The sequence below is a fragment of the Vulpes lagopus genome, chromosome 8 (assembly GCF_018345385.1).
Source record: "Vulpes lagopus strain Blue_001 chromosome 8, ASM1834538v1, whole genome shotgun sequence".
Taxonomy (NCBI): domain Eukaryota; kingdom Metazoa; phylum Chordata; class Mammalia; order Carnivora; family Canidae; genus Vulpes; species Vulpes lagopus.
The window spans coordinates 23253235-23260671 of NC_054831.1; positions in this window are offsets into that span (position 1 = coordinate 23253235).

Consider the following 7437-nt stretch of genomic DNA (forward strand, 5'->3'; position numbering starts at 1 on the left):
TTCTTCTGTAACTCTGTAAATGTTCCACTGTTCAGGAATTCAATGTTGGTGACATTATTTATGGAACAGAAATGAATGTCATCCTGACAGATATTATTTTTAATGATATCCTGATTAATAGTCACACTTGAGGCTATTTTAAAAATGGAAGCAGTCACCATGAGGTGTGATAGGAGTTACCCCAAAATAGACCATTTTATCCTCTGTGAATAATTTAGACCCTGGCACTCCAAATGCAGTGAAGAGCATGAAGATTGTGGAACTGCTGATTGGGAGCTTTCAGAAAGCAGGCCCTGCATCTGATCTCTGCATTCCAGGACTTAACAGTGTGTGCTTGGTATGCAGCAGGAGCTCAATAGATGCTGAATTGACAGTATAGAGGATCTTTTTACTCTAATTTTATATGAGTTTAGGCCAGAAAGAGGTTATGGACTTACCTTTAATGGCTAAAAATTGATTTTGACTAGTGTCAGAAGAATCTAGAATGGGATATAAACGAAAAATCTGAGGAGAGATGTAAAAAATCTTTGGCACAGGACTGACTTATAATTGTACCTGGGAATGCTTTTGACAACCAGACACACTTGGGCCTGCACCAGCTCATCCCTGCACACTGGCCGCTCTGCTACCATGAACTTGAGTTTCTCCTTTCCTTTCAGAGATAACACAGGGATGTGTCTTGACTGGCCATTTAACTTTCATGCAGAGAGATTAGCCTGGCATTGTGAACATTATAAAAATGATACCATGGCAATGGCAAATCATTGTGAATACTTCTGGGTGGTAAGCTTCTCAGAAGGCAATTATCAAAGAAATTATATGGGACAAAATGTGAAGATGGCCTTTAGCACTTTTGCCTTTGTTGACTGCCATCAATGGCAGTGCTGTTTTTGATCTGCATGAGAAAATAACAAACATTTACCAATATGGTGGAGATTATGCAGTGATAGGAAGTTCATCTCTGTGATTAATTGGCACAACTGGGTATTTAGATCAACAAATAAGCAAACAAACAATTGGAAAACATTATGTGTTTATTCTTTTGTTGAATGTAACTTTTTTTTCTTTCTGTGCTGTTGGAGTCAGAGAAGGCCTGGAGCACTGCAGAGTAGTGACCATACCTGGCAGACCTCCAACTGTAGGGATCATAAGTAACCAAGGGCCCCAGCTCTTTGCTCTGAAATCTGCAGCAGTGTTTGTGCTGAGTCCAGGCTTCTGTTGGGTGCTCCCAGTCAATGACTAAATGTGCAAGGATACTGACAATTGACCTTGGCTTCAATACTCCTTGGTGGCCTTGCAGAAACTTTCTTAGACTCCATAGCAATCCAGGATGCTTTCATCTGGCCTCCCTTCCTCCCTTTTTTCCCTCAGTTGGGGTCAGACCTGTTTCATGATCTGACATGGCTCTCCAGGCTTTTGGGCTTCTTTCTTTTTGCTCTCCCATAGACATTTCCCCTTGCATGCTTATTCCTTTCATGGTGTTTGCTTCTCAGAGGACCTGAACCAACATAAGTGGTATTGCGAGTGGTGTGAGAAAACCAGGGGCGAGATGGGGATGTGGGACTGGATCCGCCACCACCCAACATAGGAAGAATAAGCCATCTTGATTAGGAGGTGAATCACTATAATGTGGTGGCTCATTTGTCAAAGATTTCACTGGTGGTGACTTGGAAAAAAGTCATGGTGGAGGGGAATGCTGTGGCAGGTGTAATGACGCAGGAATTTGAAGAAAATGGAGGAGAACAGGGAATCCCTGGGTGGCTCAGTGGTTTAGCTCCTGCCTTTGGCCCAGGGCGTGATCTCTGGATCCTGGAGTCCCAGGATCGAGTCCCGCATCAGGCTCCCTGCATGGAGCCTGCTTCTCCCTCTGCCTGTGTCTCAGCCTCTTTCTCTCTGTGTCTTTCATGAATAAATAAATAAAATCTTTAAAAAAAATGGAGGAGAACAGTGCCTACAAAGACAATGGAGCCGAGTGATGACTGCAAAGTTGTACTGATGCTCTGCAAAAGGATAATGAGAGACTGAAAGCTATTAACAAGCAGATAATGGCTAAATACAAGAGCCAGAATGGCTTGGTGGTAGTTGACAAAGAGGCAGACACACTTGAGCAGCAGGCTGAAGAACTCATTGCAAATCATAGAGCTCCAAATATATTTGAATGCTCTGCTAAGGCAGGTTTGTTATGCAAAGAATAGGGCACTGGGAAAATCTGTGCTATGAACGGAATTCTGTTCCCTTCAAATTCATATGTTGAAGCTTTAGTTCTCAATGTTACTGTATTTGAAGACAGAACTCTTAGGAGGGAATTAAGGTTAAACGAGATAATAAGGGTGAGACTCTAATTTGATAGGACTGTGGTCTTCCAAGAAGAGGAACAGAGATCTCTTTCTGCCATGTAAGGACACAGCAAGAAGGCAGCCAGTCTGCAAGCCAGGAAGAGAGCTCTAGCCAGAAACCAAATTGGCCAGCACCTTGATCTTAGACTTCCCAGGCTCCAGATCTCTGAGAAAATGACTTTCTGTTGTTTTAACTGTGTAGTCTGTGGAATTTTGTTATGGCAGCCCGAGCAGACTGAGATGATCTGGGACCCTAAAACATGGGACAAGGGCATCTAGATGGATTTTGAGGATGTTAACTCTACAACCACTATGAGGCCTTCTGGGCTTGAGGAGGTAGCCAAACTTTCCCTAGTAAGGTCTAGACCTTTTTTTTCTTTTCTTTTTTTTAAAGGTCTAGACCTTTTGTTTTGCTGGAAGATGCTGCAGAAATCACTCCCCCAGGGGCATCTGGGTGGCTTAGTTGTTGAGCATCTGCTTTTGGCTCAGGTTGTAATCCCAGGGTCCTGGATTGAGTCCCACATCAGGCTCCCTAGAGGGAGCCTGCTTCTCCCTCTGCTTATGTCTCTACCTCTCTCTGTGTGTGTCTCTCATGAATAAATAAATAAAATCTTAAAAAAAAAATCATTCTCCTACAAAGGGTCAGGTGCTCTCCCTAAGGAGTTGATCTCATCTCCTCTCCTGACTGCCAGGCTGATAACTAGTTAAATCTCAGCATAGATTTAAATCTGACTGGAGGTATGCTCAGCCAGATGAAGAACAGAGACTCTGCACCTAAAGAATTATATAAACTAGATGACATGTACTGGCAGGATGCAGGGGGGCATGTCTGGGATAGGGATACTTGATCAGAGGAGTTGAAATATGAAGCTGAATAGGCAAGAATGCATTGACTTGGAGGCACTTGAGAGCATGAGATTTAACACTCTATTGATGACCCCACAGGATGGAAAAAATTCAGCTGCTTGCTGGGGTAGCTCTTAGAATCCTGGAAAAAACAATGGCCAACACTGAGCAAAGTGAAAAATATCTGAGTTATTCTGGAAGATGGTAGTAGAAGGCAGAAAGGGGAAGTGGGTATACTAGAATAGATATATAATATAGGGCCAGAAGAAGATCCATTAGAGGTTTATGTTCAATGGGCAGGCCCAGAGGATATATCATTTTACTATGGGCATTAGGAGTGAATAAGGAAGTTCAGTGGTGGCTCTTGTCTGCAGGCCAAGAAGGGTAGAAGAATTGACCACAGAGCTAAGCCCACTAACCCCTATTGGAATGAAGAGTTCTGAGTAATAGAGGCCAGGTGGCAGCAGGTAACTCCCAGAAGCCAGGAGGCCACAATAGCTGTAAAAAACACCAGGGATGGAGAGATAGCCAAGTGGGCTTGACCCTCAGGGAATTGTGGAAATGGTTTGTAGAGCATGGCATCTCTAGAGGAAGAATAGACAGGTGTCAAAAAGGATGCTGTTTTAACATCTATGATAAAAAATAAGGCAAGAATGGAGGTTAGTAGCCTGAGGACAGCTACTCCAATAAAAAGTCAAAATCCTTTGTTCAGTTCCCTGGCTTGAGCCAATTTTAAGATCGGAAACCCATTGACTAAAGAGATAGTCCCTAGAATGAGAGAACCTACAATATCATGGCAGTATAAATTGTAATGATCTCCAAGTCCTTCCCCAAGAGGCCCAATTATTTGGGTAATTGAACATAGAGGAAAGAGGAAAACAAGATATATATATTTTTGAAAACAAGATATATTGTTTGTTTTTTAAATTTTATTTATTTGTATATTTTAGATTTAAATTCAATTAATTAGCATATAATGTATCATTGGTTTCAGAGGTTGAGGTCAGTGATTCATCAGTCTTATATAACACCCAGTGCTCATTACATCAACTGCCTTCCTTAATGCCCATCTTCCAGTTACCCCATCCCCCATGCCCTCCCCTCCAGCGACCCTTGTTTGTTTCCTATGATTAAGAGTCTCTTATGGTTTGTCTCCCTCTGATTTTGTCTCGTTTTATTTTTTCCTCTCTTCCCCTATGATCCTCTGTTTTGTTTCTTAAATTCCACATATGAGTGAGATCATATGATAATTGTCTTTCTCTGATTGACTTACTTCACTTAGCATACTATCCTGTAGTTCCATCCATGTCGTTGCAAATGCAATATTTCATTTTTTTCGGATGGCTGAGTACTGTTCCATTATATATATATATACCACATCTTCTTTATCCATTCATCTGTCAGTGGACATCTGGGCTCTTTCCATAGTTTGGCTATTGTGGACTTTGCTGCTATAAACATTGGGGTGCAGGTGCCCCTTCAGATCACTACATTTGTATCTTTGGGGTAAATATCCATAACCAGACATTTTGAAGAGCATTAGAGCCAGGATCTGAGATGACATTGACACTTGGAGATCCAAGGTATTCTTACATTCCCTGGTAAGAAAAAAGGCCTGTGAGGGCCAGGCAATAAAAGGGGTCCTGGTACACTTAATGGTGGGTCTACTGGGTCTTTAGATCCACTTGGTGGCAAATTCCCCAAGTTTAAAGTGCATATTTGTAGTAGATATGCTTGGCAATTGGAATAACCTCCACACCAGTTCCTGACCTATGTTGTACAAAGCCACCATAATGCAGAAGGCCAAATGGAACCACTGAAACTGACCCTCTCCCAGCCAAAGAAGTAAATAAAAAACAATATCATGTTATAGTGGGGGCTGGAAGGAAGAGATGATTAAAGGATGTAGCAGTAGTAGTCCATTTAATTTGCCTGTCTGGGTCCTGTAAAACCTGGTTGGATTCTAGTCAATGACTATACTACCACAGACTTATATCAACTAGGCCTTGGTTGTAGCTACTATATTGAATGTGGTATCACCATTAGAGCAGGTTAATCAAGCCACAGGTACATGCTATGTGGCCTGTGATTTGGGAATGTATTCTTTTTAAATCCAATTAGAAAAGAGGATTAGAAACAGTTTGCATTCTTGTGGGGAGGACAATGTTCATTTATGGTTTTGCCTCAGATCTATATTAACTCTGTTTTCTGTCATAATATAGTCCAAAGAGATCTGGATTACACTACTATTGATGACATCCTGCTGTTAGGATGAGCAAGAGGCAACTAGTCCATATTGCTGGAGGCTTGGGTAAGACATATGTACTCCAGTAGGTGGTAAGAAAGCCCCATGAAGATTCAGGGATTGGGCACTTCAGTTAAGTTTTTAGGAGTCCAGTCATCAGAGCCCTCCAAAATAAAAAACAAATTGTATATCTTGCATCCTGTACAACAATGAAGACAGCCCAGCACCAGTCAGCCTATTTGAGTCCTGGAAAAAAACATTCCACTAGTAAAAACATTGCTCTGGCTCATATAAAGTAACATTGAAGAATCCGGCTTTGAGGATGACCCAGAACAGGAAAAGGTAATTCAGCGAGTCTAGTTGTGGTGTAATTGCCATGCCACCTGGGTCATCCAATCTTGCAGATCCTTTGGGGCTTGAAGGTGTGAATAAAGGAAAAGACACCCTATAGAGCTTATGGCAGCACCCATGGGAGAATTACAATGCAGGTTCTGGGATATGGGAGCAGAGTCATGTCATCATACTCAGAGATTGCCACATCCTTTGAGAATCTGCTTTCAGCATATTACGAGGCCCTAGTGAGAATGGAACACTTGATCATGGGATACCCAGTGAGCCTGCACTCAGAACTGCTTATTATGGGCTGGGTCTTGTCAAATACACAGAATCATAAATTAAATTGTAGCATTCCATTGTAAAATAGAAATGGTACATCTTAGATTGAGTCTGAGCTGCACCAGAGGGCATGAGTAAGCTGCAAGAACAGGTAGTCCAGACCCTTATGTCATCACCCATCACACTTGTCCCAGTGCCCCTCCTCCATGTTTGTACCAAGGGCTGTGTACAGGATCTTGCATGACCAGCTGAAAGAGGGAGGAAATCCCAAGTTTGGCTTACAAGTGGGTTGGCTTGATATGTGGGAACAAACTAAAAATGGATAAGAGTCACATTCAGGGATGGCCTGGAAACTCATTTTAGAGAGAAAGTCTTCTCAGTGGACAGAGCTGTGGGCAGTGCACTGAGCCATCCACTTTGTATAGTACCTTAGTTGGATGTAGGCTGATCTGGTCAGAGGTAGAGACATGTGCATATACAAATAGAAGGGAGTACAAAATGTGAATAATTTTGTAGCACACTTTAATGTCCACCCACAAGCATCTGCTATGGGAGAGGCTCTGAGCAATCAATTAGACAAAATGATTTGGCCGATGATGTCAGCTGTCATTGTCCACCCCAGAACTGGCACAATAGGTTCATGAACAGAATGGCTGAGGTGGCAGAGATGGAGACAATGTATGGATCCAACAGCATGGACTCCCACTTACCAAGGCCAATCTTGCTACTGCTGGCTCTGAATGTCAGCCATAAAGCTGCCCTTGAGACAGCACTGTTCCTCAAGGACACCAGCCTGAAAAGGTCCCTGGCTCATCCTCACATGGGTAGACACTAACTCTGGGCATGGATTTACCTTTCTTGCTTATGGTGCCTCCACCAGCACCACTACCTAGGGGCTTATGTAACACCTGATCTACAGTCATGGATTCCCATATGGCATAGCATCCAACCAAAGGGACACATCCCAAGCTAAGGAGGTTCAGAAGTGGGCCCACGATCATGGGACTCCCTAAGTGTATCACATACTGCTCCATCCTGAGACAGCTGGTCTCACAGAATCCTGGAGTGGCCTTCTAAAGGAGCAATTGAAATGCCAGCTTAGAGGAAGTAACATGAAAGGATGGATGCCATGCTTCAGTGGGCAGAGATGTATATGTGGTACATCTTCCTATATATAGGAAGGATTCACGAGTCTAGAAAGCAAGAGGTAGAGGCAGAAGTGACCTTACTTACCATCATTCTCAATGACCCATGGGTCAGATTTTGTGTCTCTTGTTTCTGAAACTCTGTGCCTTGCAGGGTTGGAGGTCCTGGTCTCAAAAGAGGGCACACCCTTGCCAGGACACACAGCAAGGGTCCTATGAAACTACAAGTTGAGGTTATCACCAGGATACT